Genomic DNA, 14,121 nt, shown 5'->3' with positions numbered 1-14,121 from the left:
GCAGTCCTTGTGTCTCGGGCAGGTGATCTCTTCCAGTATATGCTCTCCTCTAGCATCTAGCATTGGTATAGGATCTCTTCTAGCGACAGACGCTAGACAGTATTCCACTACATACTTTTTTTGGTTGTTGTTTCTTTTCTCCCATAAGACATTATCTGTCTAAAGACAGAAGAGGGCGCTCCAGCGTTTTACACATAATGTTTTATATATTTACTCAACCTAAGGCTGCAGTAAGGAGGATCTGAGGATGATTACGCAAGTAAATAAGGAGTGGAGGTAGCTACATCTGTGGGGGAGTAGAACATGGTGAAATAAGCAGTCAAAAGATGAGCTGCAGTGAAAGTTGAACAGTCTTTGTAGAAATGTAGGGCTCTGCAGGTTTGCAAAATTTTTAAATTTAATTTGCACTTAAATCTACAGAGCAACATGGAGGGCGAAGCAGTGTAGCCGCAGCAGGGCATGCAAATTGTAGTGTGTGTAAATTGGAATTAGTTCAGGCTTTAACTACAGTTCATTAACCACAGAAGATTGCATTCCTGCTTCGCCAGTAGCAGTTCAAACATGCTAGCTCTTGAGGCCTGCTAACAAGTCACTCGCTCATAGAAAGTTGTTCATCGGCAACTGGTATCACAGTTAGAATTTTTTTTGTCGTACTCCGAAAATAGCGAAATTCTGTTCATGTCTGATTCTATGCCCATGACATTTCACAGATAGTAATAATAGAAATACATTTAAGCTAGACATATGTGACATGGATGGTTTATTTGACCTGGCATCTCTAGGTCATGGGGATAATTGTTTATTTAATCCACAATCTATTGCATTTTGATCACTGAACTATAAGTGGTCATTTCAGTATAGGGGGACCCATTTTATAATTTACAGAAATGTTTCAATTGCATCACAACCACACACAGTCATGGGTGGTCTAGCAAGGAGAGGGGTTAAAACTATCTGAAGCCTTCCACCAATAAACTGCTAGGGGAGGCTTTTTAGAGACTTTGCCTCTTTTGCTGAGCAGGCAGGTTTTATGTGTTGAAGTGAGGTGCAGTGGAAAGCTGATTTTACTAGTCAGTGAGGTTCAGCTATCAGTTACTATTTGACCTTGGCCTGTCACACTTTGATTTGTGTTGATCCTTGAGTACCGTGTTGTTTAGTTTTATATAGTTTTACCATATATGAAACAGGAAAAAGTGGGAAACCACTCAGAGAAACCATAAAAATGGCTAAGCCAAAAAGTACAATAAATAAATTAAAAGAAAAAAATGTAACTTTCATCTCTCAACTACCCTGACAATCACCCATTAGTATTGTGCCTCCTTGTGTATAAACCAGCTTATCTGACCATTCCGCAGCCTCTGCCCTGGCGCTATAGGTGACAGTGCTCATTCGATACCTTTCGAGCAATGCAGTGTTTCCGCTACAAATCAACCTCTTCCTTGCCCTCTGCACTACTGATCCTCAGCCATAATCGCAAGCAAGGATCTGTAGCTCACTAATACAATTCCTGGCACTGTTGTGAGATATACTTCTACTCCAGTTATACTCGCAAGCATTGAGCTGGGCTGGTTAATATAATTCCTGGCACTGTTGTGGGAATACAGTTCTAATAAATAACTTGAGCCTCTAGGGTCCCACATTCTGTACTGGTACTACAGACTGCTCAACTGGGATTCAACACTTAGTGCCTCAAACCCTAAAACACACACTCAAAAATATATTCTAAATCGTTCATCTACCAACATTTATCAGCATCTTAGTAGTCATTGGTAGCTTCATTGCTTATATCTGGTATATAGAAAAAAATAAGCATGCTTGATGGAGGTCTAGACAAATATGTCTACGTTGCTCTTGAGACCCCTTTGATGTTGGTAAGTAATAATCTTTGTATTGCATTTTTGCATCTTGATGTCTGATGTATAAGAGTCTGACTTGGTTCCAAAACAAAGACACAGTCCACTTTAAAAAGTCAATTACATTTCTGCTGCCCAGTCCCAGACATAAATAAGCTGCCATGTGACATCCTGGTTTGCATGCTTTTCAATGAGATGTTTCTGCAACACATTTTAGATCAGTCAAGTTCTCAGCTGCAGTCTGCTTGTGGGAATTGTGCCAGGTACCTCCTATAAGAACCTTGATGGAATAATGTCTCCCAAACAACAGGTGACCCATTGCTGAACTCCTGTCATGAAAAATACCTATGGATGCACTGGCATCCTCACACGAAGAAAACACTTTACAGATCTTGCTCTGGAGGCCACCAGGTACTGGGCCCACCGGGATTCCCCAGCAGCCAAGTCTGATCTTGAGCACCCTAGCCAATCCAGCCAGCCCCCGCTCCACAATCAGTCTTACACAGTGGTGTAATGGGGGGAGCGTGTGGCAACATGCCCAGCACCCTCCACCATTGCGCCCTAGACATGTGCCTCTTCTGCCTACCCCTAGTTCTGGCCCTGCCTGACGACATGCTATAGCTGACATTATTCTTGTCTTTAGTGCCATGCCAGTTTCCCACATGAAGCTAGAGGGGGGAAAATATAACATTTTAACTTCATGACCCTCACTGTAACCAAGTGGATTAGGGTTAATTCAGACTGGTGGAGCCATTGTATTCAAGCTTCATCCCTTTAATGGTAAATAGTAGATTCTTCAAATAGGGGTTCACAGAAAAGAGTAGGGGATGGATACTAATAGTCCTATAACTTATAACTCCATAGTAGTGTACAAATCATGACAACAAGTTTTTAATTACTCATTATCAGTTTCTTGGGTTTGCAAAAGCTATAATAAATTTGTGCAAAGAAAGGAATACATTTTCTCATTGCAAATAGTTTTTGTTACCAAATTTTATTACATTTCCCGAGTTGTGTTTCTCACCAGGACTTACTGAAGTGAGGATAAATATAAAAGCTGACCAAAATCTGGCAGCATTTACAGGGTTATATGACTACACCACTTAAGATCCCAGATAAAAAAAAATAAAAAGATTTATCCCTGCATCTGAAGGGGATTATGGGTGTGCTCATTGCAGCATTTGAGAAGCATGTCAGCTGGTAGTGACGGCTTCCAGCAGATGAACAACGAAAAAGCTGAACCTCCAGAGAAATATTGGAATACTTCTGCGGTAGCAAAGATTTTTCAATTCAGTGCAATAACTGCTGCATTCTATAATCCAGGCAGTCAAAACAGTAACAAGCTGCATTCACCATTTAACATGCACCGCAAAGTATATGGGGCCCAATTACTAAAATTCCGATTTCTGTTTTTTTTCACAAATTAAATTTTTTCTCAAAAAAGTAGTGGTTTTATTTTCTAAAACTCAATAAATTTAAGATTTATTAAGTGTAAAAAAACACAAAAACGCATCAATGGTTGTGGCGGCGCACTCCGGTGTCCCTTTCAGAGAAATTGCCTGTTCTCAATTTCGTAATTAAAATAGTTTTCCTTTATTTGTACATCTTGATACACTGAACAAACAGTGCCATGAGGTCTGACGCGTTTCGTGTCACTGCACTTCCTCAGAGACCTCACTTCCCATTGGTACACATGCTATTTAAACCCCACATGGACCACCCACATAATTAACCCATTACACCAAATTTAGCTAAAATACAATGTCATAAGAAAATTAAAACCAATCAGTTAGTACATCCAAATTAATTCATTTTTAACATTTCCAAAGTATTTTCATATATATAAATAGGATAAATAATCTCACTATCATTGAAATACTTTCATCATTTAACTTGGTAGCTGATGTTTAAACCGATACTCTTTAAATGTTGTTTCCTTTAAGTTAATTACAAATTCACCCAAGTACCAAAACGGATTCAAGAATGTTACATATGTTAAACTTTCCTCTACAAGGTTATAACTCAATGCAATTTCAATTTATGACAAATACTACTCCATCTGCGGATTAGAAAAAACAACTTATACCAAAAACCGAATTTAAACCTCTGGGCTGTCTCGAACATAATTTATAAATCCATTTTACTTCTGCCCTCAATAACTTAGTTTGGAGGTCCCCTCCTCTCGGGCCCAAGGTTACCCTTTCTATACCCTCCACTTAAACTAATTGCGGGTTACCTCTATTATACTCTTTAAAGTGCCTCGAGACCAGTGTACTCTCACTTCCAGACTTTATAGTGTTGAGGTGCTTGCTGATTCTATTCTTTAAGCTTCTAATAGTGCATCCCACGTACTGTATTCGACACCTCTTGCATGTGATTAAATACACAACCGCCTTCGTATTACATTTATATACGTTTTTATCTCGTAAATTTCACGTGTCACACTGCTGTAACGCTTTCTTGGCCTATCCCGCCAACTAGGGGTTAAGGGTGTCCAGCTAGTGTATGAGCATAGACAGGGGCCCAGGGAAGTGCATTGTAAGTAGCACTTCCATTATACTTAAATATACTTTGATTTAGCCTTAGGAGTGCTTCCACAACCCCCCAATTATGAGCATGGGTTACACTATGATACTACACTCAGGGCGGAGCCTTCGCTAAATGGAAGCTTCCCCTTTAAGATGGTGTAAAACTACAACCCACAGGCTAATTAGTGTGAAAGATAGAATAATGGACGCCAGGAGGTTCTTTAGATAGTGAAAACAAGTGAGATGGTTTATTTAGCCAAAAAAATATGCAAAGGCAATTGACCACAGGTTTACTCACGCAGGAGTTGTAGTAGGAGTTAGCATATCACAGAGGAGAAAGGATAGCATTGATGATGATGCAGCATGTACAGATGTCACTCCTCAAGTCAAACAGTAGGAAGAATATCTCACTCCCAAAGACCAGCGACCAATGTGAAACAGGATCGATCAAGTAGGGGTCAGGCAGTGCTCTGCTAAACTGAATTCCCTATCACTGAGTTCCCTACACTAAAGGCACCTTAAAAGCCTTTGGGAGGCTACTCCCTGCTATTCTCCTTGATGGAGCACAGAACTGCTCATACTACCTTAATCTGGCTATCTCTCTCTCCTAGAGAGACTATTACAGATCTGCCCTGATGATAGCTAATCCTCATTCACGGGATTGCCTGGTTCCCGACTTCAGCACCAAAGTACAGGTCCCTTTGGGGTAAATGGCTTACTGGGGCCTTGGTGATCCCAGGCTCAATGGGAAACACCTAGCAGCACAGACACCAGGAGCCAAAGAGGAAGAGGCCACTCCCTACACAGCACTATATAGCAGTGTGGCAGGGGAGTGTCATTACACTCTTTGTCCAATAGGTGTAGATGTTACACTTTACCAGTTAGAAGGGCTAGACCCAATAACAAGGAAAAAGAGAACTTAAGCAAAGGTAGGGGATTAACTCTATAGGAGCCTAATAGATCCTATAGGTCCCTACACTGCATTCAAAGGTGTCCGATGTTACAACCACTTCAGGAACCTGTCGCCGCCACAACCATTGATGCGTATAGTGAATACGTTCCCCTTAGTGACGGACTCAGGGCGGTAGCACCGGGGTCACAGTGCAGTCCGGGTAAGAGACTTTTAACGCATCCTTTCCATTTGTTTTGGGAGTTGGAACCGCTCGAAGTGTTGTAGCGTGAGGTCTGGGGCTGAGTACACCCGGGCCATAGACTGTGAATGGTGAGCGGGCATATGGGAATACTAAAATGAAATAAATTAAATTTACCCATTGAATGCTTGGACTTGATACCACGGACTAACAATTGACTGATAGGAACCCCCAGTGTAGCCCTGGATACATGTATTTATAAAAACCACAAAAACACTTCACTTCAAAAACTTCTCCAAGTCAAAGTAGCCGAGCTCCCACAGTAATGAATAGAAACTTCACTGATCGTATTGGACCTTTTTTTCCGTTTCAGACTTTTAGAGATTTCTTTGCTAGTAATTACCCCCAAATTTTATTTTTAGAGGTTTTAGAGATAGTTGTATTTTGTAGCACGTCGTTCAGCGTTTTTTTTTCCATTTGTACTTTTTATAATCTGATCATTTTATAGAAATAGAGTTTAATAATGGTTTTAGAAAGCTCTAAAACCACTAATACATTTATAAATGGGCCTCTATATATCAACAGACGCACATAGGTGGAGTTTTGATTAGACAGTTTCCAAATATTCTATACAGAGCTAACCATAAAGCAATCAGCTGCAATATCACAGATCAATGATCTTTCTGCATCCTGCAGCACTGTGTTTATGGGAGATATATTTACATGAGCAGGAAATTTATCTCTGACTCCCTGAATTGTGGGAGCCACTGGATCATGAACAGAGACCCTGCCTATACAGTATCTCTGTGAGTTGGCTTGGATTTTGCCCCATGCAGGCATGAGAAGGAACAAGGGATGATACAGCAAGAGAGCTGCCAAACAGGGATGAAAAGTGATTATGACCACACCTTCCTTTGAGCAAATACCATGATATCTCAGACACTCAGCCCATGAAAAGCTCAATCCAGTTCCGCAGGTTTCTGCAAAGAATTTTTTATTCAATGCATGAAGTTACATGTCAGCCAGTGCTGTAAAGCAAAAGTGCATATAAAGTGGCAAAAATGTAAGCTAAATATCAGACCCAGCCAGGACTTAGGGTTTGAACTATACCAGGCTTTAGGTCCTGTTAAGTAAGGAACAGGTAAGAGAATAAATACATAATAAAAAATCTTAATAAAAAGTAATAATCATATTAAAAAGTCTTGCTTTCCATCATTTACACCGTGAAATAAAATTTGGCTTCGGCCCAAAATACAGTTATGGGATTTATTATCTTGAATGTTTGGTTTTCCGGGTATATGGGTGTTTTCCATGCTTAAGTGAAACATGCCTTAAAACTATTAGAAAACATTTTAATATTTAAAAAAAGTCAGAATGGTTTTGCCATTAATAATGATTTATGCCCGCTTACTTACTACCAAGTACAAGCTGCTGTCTAAAATCTTCATTCCATACAGAAAACTTTTGTTAATCAGGGATACCATCCACAGGCTATTGATGATTAAATCCACAGAGCTATTCAAATACCCAGAGACACACTCTTGGAATACAAAGAACAGACAAAAAAACCAACAGGTTACGTATTGTAGTTATTTACAATCCACAACTGAACATTAGAAAAATAGCCAGAGATCTGCAACCCATGCTCCATACAGATACCCGACAAAAGGAAATATTCCTGGAACTACCTCTCCTGTTTTATACAACCACTTAATATGAGGAAGATGATTGTTAGAAGTGTTCTAAAAAACTACAGCAGGTACATGTCCCTGCAACAGCAACAAAATCTGCAAATACATCCTCTGCTAAGATCAAGTTGCAACACCAAATACACAAAAAGTCTACACCATTCGGGACTACTATTCATGTGCTTCATTCAATGTGTTGTACATGATTATATGTACTAAGTGCTCTACAGGAGGAATGTACATTGAGAAACAGGACAAAAACTACACACAAGGATGAACCATCATATGATCAGAACCAAATCATGTGATGCACCAATGGGGCAACACATTCACAGGGCCGTAATTTAGGGTCTCGTTTAATGTCACACTATGGGGCAAATTCACTAAAGGGCGAATTTTCTCTTGCGAAGGCTTCGCCACACTTTGCGCCATTTCGCCAGGTGCAAATTCGCTACCACTACGTAAATTCACTAAAATGCGAAGTTGTGTCTCGGCAGCCGAACACTGAGGAAGTTTCTCTAATATTAATTCATCAGCCTGAGCATTTCATAGTGAACTTTTGCTAATGTTCGTTTCTGCCTAGCGAAACTTTGTTAGTACTTTTGCACTAAGGTCAATTTGAATCGGGAGGGTACATATAGGTCATATATATGTCTTTATTATAGATGTTGGTGCAAATGCTTGAAGTGGCCACTTAAAAATAAAGACAAAAGAGATCTTCTAATGCCCTGGACATGAGCCCACCCTAAAACATATGTGGCATGTCACACTAGTGACGGTCGCTTTCACAAGTGTCCTCTATGCCTGTTGGCAATGTCCCTGCAGATGGGATTTCTGATGAAGTTTCACTAGCGATGGCCACTTCCTAATTTATTGCCCATGAATACCTTTCACTGATCTAACAGTATATATGCTGTGCCTTTCCAGTTCTCATTTGTATTTTGACTGAAGAAGGGGCCTTGGAGCTCTGAAAGCTTGCAATGTATTTTTATTGTTAGCCGCCAATATAGATATTACTTCTACTATACTTTTATATTTGTTTGGTTGTTTATTAGTTATTTTCTACTGGCTAACACATTACCACAGTTTTTGTTTTGTGAGAAAAAAACCAAATCTTTAATAGGACTGTCTGGGAAATGTAAGTTTTGGAGTTTTCTGGATAACAAGTTTTAGGGTAACGCATCCCATACCTGTACCATGTTTTATTGGGTTATGCCTCTAATAAAAGGCTCAGTAATCAGAATTTTATTTTTGTTAAACCTATAAAGGCACCTATTAAAGTGCAAGAAGAGAAAATGTTTCCTATCAGATTATTAGTTTAATTTAATTTTAATGGATCTGGCTTTATTGTAGGTTAAACAGGTTTTAGTTTATCTAAAGAATCAGACTGACTTGCACTGCCTGACACTTGCCTCACTATGTACAGAGATCTATTTAACCCTAGTGAAGTTCCACTTACTGTACGTGTAAAACATTTTTGTAGTGTCAGTCTCAAAAACTATATAGGGACATATTGCTGGGAAGCATTGGAGGTGTTTTCCCCAACATTTTATTCCGTCCTGTGAAAATTGTCACAGATTTTCAGAAGTCCAGTGTTTTTGTTTTATTTAGTAAATATTCCCCCTTCCTCTACTGTACCATGTACATGACACCTCCTGAAATTCTGTAACACTAAAGACAGCGCTGTTTCTCATTATGCCTTTCCAGTGTATACTACCCAAATGGGAAGGGCAAAGTTCAGAATAATAAGGATAAAATAATCTGCCATGGGTGTAAAGAGTGGGGAAAGTGATCTTGGTATCAGAAGGATTAAAATCCACTTAACAAGAATTAGATTAGGAGTGCAGGTTCGGAATGAATACAAAAACCAGAAGACTTCCAGAAAGGGTAAGACCCACAATTGGGTATCGGGATTACTGTGCATTTCAGTAAGATTCAAAACTAGGGCAAATTACAGCACAGGAAGGAATATCCTTAACTAGCATATGTATTGGGTATATTATCTGAGCGAAATCCACGTTTATAGTGCCATTCAAATGAATCTACATTCATAACACCCTAGCCCTAGCCGTCAAACACTGATGCATTTTTCACCAATATGGTGCCAATATGGTGAAGTGGTTCTTTCAACTTATCTTTTAAGTAGAAGACAATCAACCTGTCACATTCCCTTTGTAGGCACATTAATAAATACATAATAAATGACCTGCATTGAACCAGTACTTATATTATCCCATATGGCTTGTCAATTTTGGCCTTGCTTGTTGTAAAGAGAGCAAGGCCAGAGGGGTAGGGATTCCACCCATTACTTGGCCATTCACCCTTTTGTCCTGCTCCAGAAATATTAACTTAGCATACTGTTACTCATATAGAAATGTCCCCCTTTGATTTCTTAACTGCAAGAGTCTAATCAGTTCAGTACTCTCAAGGACCTAAATCACTAGTCCATCATTTTCTCCTGGGTTCAAAATAGATATAGGCATATCACTTGTGTAAAGCAAAAAGAAAATATTTATAAAGTACTAATGTAACTAACTACCTTACTCCCTCTAGACTGCACAACATATTTCCTGATGCTTCACCACTATGTTGGAGGGGGTGCCTGACTAATGGTACACTTTACCATATATTTTGGGAATGCCAATGCATACAACTGTTCTGGTCTGAAGTTAAGAAATTATTAGATTGCTTAACGCATGACAATATTCCAATAGATGTCACTACTTTCTTACTGGGGGAAACCTTTTGAAAAGCAGTCTAAGCAAACCCAGAAATTGCTCAACCATGTAATAACTGTCATCCGCATTTCCATAGCATCCAAATGGAAGTCACAGGTTCTTCCCTCCTGGTCAGAAATAAATGAAAGAATTGAAAGTAACAAAAGGTTTGAACATGCTATTGCATTACTGCAAAACAAACTTCCTTAGTTTTTGAGAGTATGGACACCCCTGGGACCTTCTCCTTCTGTAATTTTGGATGTTATGGCCACTACTTGCAGTTACGGGGAGGTGAGGGAAATTAATATTAATAGACGAGACATCAGGAAAGAACTTTTATTGAACAGAGTCTAACCTTAGTTTAATTGATTTTTGATTCCTGTTTTTTTTATTGTTGTTTCTTTATATATATATATATATATATATATATATATATATATATATATATATATATATATATATATATATATATATATATATATATATATATATATATATAGTTGTATAGCTATTATTGCACTAATTAACAACATATCATTCCCAAAATGGAATATATCATTCCCAAAATGGGCAGGTAAGCAAATCTCAGAGCAGATCTTTTCCAACCTTAATGGCACAAGAGAGCAAACCTTTTAGACATGATCAGTCATCTGGGTCTTGGGCCTGCCCCATTTGGGTTCTATGCAAATGAAGCCCAATATGATGGTTAACATGATATATTTAACAGTACACTATATCCTATGAAATCATGGCATTTAAGAATTTTTTATTAATGTTAAAAAAATGTGCATTTATTGTGTTTATAAAAAGTTGTGCTGTTATTAAACATACTCTAATACAACTCTGGTTTCCACCAGTCAATATAATATGCTCCCCTGTAAGGAAGGAACGCTTTACAGGTACAAAATATGTACTGCGACTTTGCGTGTTGTTTTTTCCTATTCAAAAACTAATGGAAATTTCCATCTTTACCCTAGATGTTAAAGAGATGTCAGACAAGCATTGTTGCTAGCTTCTACTGTCATGACTCATAAATCACACGATATCTTTGATTATGATCCAGTTCTGAGCAACTTGTTTGAGCAAAGACATTGTTATATGTGTACAAATGAGTTGCACAAGTACCTGGCATGATCTAAAAATTTGATATGTTTAGAAACATTTTGTAATATGAGGCAGGCGGTGATATTCAGAGACTATTTTCAATTGGTCTTTTTTTTCGGATGATGCGGTCACTGACAAAAAGCAGAAGAGAAATGCACAAAAATATACAAAAAAATGAAGACCAATTTAAAAGTTGCTTAAAGTTAATTAAAGGGGAGCCATCCTTTTATAAACACTGTGTTTGGAACATTTAATCTGTTAATTAGTTATCTAATGTTATGGAAAGCTGCAATGTCACTGGTCATATAGTCAGGTCTGTGCCCAGCACTGTCGAGGCAACCAACAAAACCTGCTGGTAAATTATGAATTGTGCTAATAGTATAAAATAGACATTTCCATGTCATATTATACCCCCACCTTTCCCTTCAGGCTTTTGCTTCCAGCAAATATAAGTAAATCATTGCACACCACTGAGCAAACAAGAACAAAATAGGACCATTTGGTAAGTCTGCAAAATGATCTTTCATAAAGACAATCTGGCATCAGTGATATACTGTACAAGCATTTAAAATCAACGATGGGTTCCTGGGTTTGATTCCAGCCAGCTTCAAGGAATTTGTACTGCTATTTACAACCCCCATACTGAATTAAATTGAGGTGTTTCTTGTGTATCTAGTTTATTATTTATGTGCTAAAATGGTGATACGAGCAGTGTAAATAGAAAGCTAAACCATAACACTAGTGGAATGATCACTTATTAACAATGTCTCTTCCATCTTTCTCACCCTTCTGTGACAAATGTGTTGTTTTCTTCTCCAGCAGCATAAAACCAGTACCTTGTCTTATGCCATTGACTTCAAAGGCATTCACATCTCACTGCATACACAGGGCATATATTGGCCTGAAAAGGCACTTGATGGATGCCAGTCAAAGTTATAAAGTACAGGTGGTAGGTGGGATGCTACAGGTAATATTAGCCTATGAGTAGGCATAACTTTAGTTAATTGTTCCTTACTCTTCTTAAATAGGAAATACGTTCTTTTAGTAGGAAATATAGTCAATTACAGTATTTAGGTCTATGTAGTAGGCAATATACATTTATTGTCCATAAAATGGACAGGACTATAGGGGTGCATATTACATATATTATACTGTATGTAATATATGATTTTATATATATATATATATATATATATATATATATATATATATATATATATATATATATATATATATATATTGAGTTCTTTTTCTGACAGTCTGTATTATATAGGGAAGTCATCTATACCAAGAACTACGGTATAATTGGTTCCAAATTAAGCTAACCATAGTACAGGTATGGGACCTGTTATCCAGAATGTTCGGGACCTGGAGTTTTCCGGATAACGGATCTTTCCGTAGTTTGGGTCTTCATGCCTTAAGTCTACTTGAAATTCATTTAAACATTAAATGAAACCAATAGGCTGGTTTTGGTTCCAATAAGGATTAATTATATCTTAGTTGGGATCAAGTACAAGCTACTGTTTTATTATTACAGAGAAAAAGGAAATAATTTTTAAAAATTTGGATCATTTGGATAAAATTGAGTCTATGGGAGACAGCCATTCCGTAATTCGGAGCTTTCTGGATATCGGGTTTCCGGATAAGGGATCCTATACCTGTATGTGTACATATATGCGCCAGTGGTTGATACATTAGATTGTAAGTCAATTATTTAAGAGGATATGCATTATAAAAACAATGGATAATATGAAATTTGTTTTAAATTTAAAAAAATGCTCTTGTAATGTAAAGCCTGTGTCCATGCATATGTTTGTGCATATGTTATGCTTTCTCATTCATGTCCACTTTTCCCTATGGCTTGCTATACTGCAGGAAGACTGTTCTCTTTGCTTGAAAAGTTTCATAGCTTTAGAGGAAACCAGTCTTGGGGTTATGAAGTTAAAGGTACAAATATGGGACCTGCTATCCAGAATGATTTCCAGATAAGGGACCTTTCCTTAATTGGATCACCATACCTTAAATCTAATTAAAAACCTTACTTATACATTAATTAACACAAAAGGGTGGTTTTGTCTCCAATAAGTATTGTGTTGTTATTATTACAGACAAATTTATAAAATAAATTATTTGCTTAAAATGAAGTCTTTGGGAGATGGCCTTCCCGTAATTTGGAGCTTTATGGATAATGGGTATCTGGATAATGGACCCCATACCTGTATACTGTAAGTGATGAATGCTATCAGTCATATCAAATATAGAAGAGAAAATCAGGAAGGTTTTCCTGGTTTATGCAAATATTAAGACACAATAAGGGAATGAAGCTGCTGTGCACCTTAAAGTATTAAAAACATGGCAATGAGTGGTACATTTGGAACAGAAGGTGTGCCCAAGGTTTTTGTTATATCAGAAGTGATAATGGCAATCTTTTACTGCCCAATGCATTCATACAGTGCCCAAACTACAAAGAGAGGCAAGTCAAACATTCTTAATTTGTCTTTTTTATGTAAGCCTGTTTGTCGTCAGCTTAAAGGGGCAGTAAAGTCTAAAATAGAATAAGGCTAGAAATGCTGTATTTTGTATACTAAATATAAACATGAACTTACTGCACCACAAGCCTAATCAAACAAATAAATTATACTTTCAAAGTTGGCTACATGGGGTCACTATTTTGTAACTTTGTTAAACATTTTTGCAAGACTAAGACTGTGCACATGCTCAGTGTGGTCTGGGCTGCTTAGGGATCGCCATGAACAAAGCTGCTTGAGTTCTGCATGGCTGGGAAGTAAGGCGGGGACTCCCCCCCTGCTGTTCATAAGTATGATTGTTTCCCTGCTCAGCAGTTAGGGACCATCTGACAATTCCTATCCACAGCAGTAAATGAAGGGAGAATTTCACTGCATACAGTCAGGTTTCTAATAAAAGCGGTACACATTTTTTAATTAAAGTATATTGGACATAGGTTTCTTTTTCATTAAAGAAAGTAAAAATGGGATTTTATTTTTTTGCATGCCCTTTAAGAAAATCATATAACAGTGTGTGAGTATCTGCGCGTGTGTGTGCAGTGCCATACCGAACATCCTAAAACTGACGTGACCCTCCTCTTAAACATAAAATAAATGTTTTTATACTAAATTTTT

This window comes from Xenopus laevis, chromosome 3S (assembly GCF_017654675.1).
Source record: "Xenopus laevis strain J_2021 chromosome 3S, Xenopus_laevis_v10.1, whole genome shotgun sequence".
NCBI lineage: Eukaryota > Metazoa > Chordata > Amphibia > Anura > Pipidae > Xenopus > Xenopus laevis.
Note: the sequence above shows the minus strand (reverse complement) of the source record.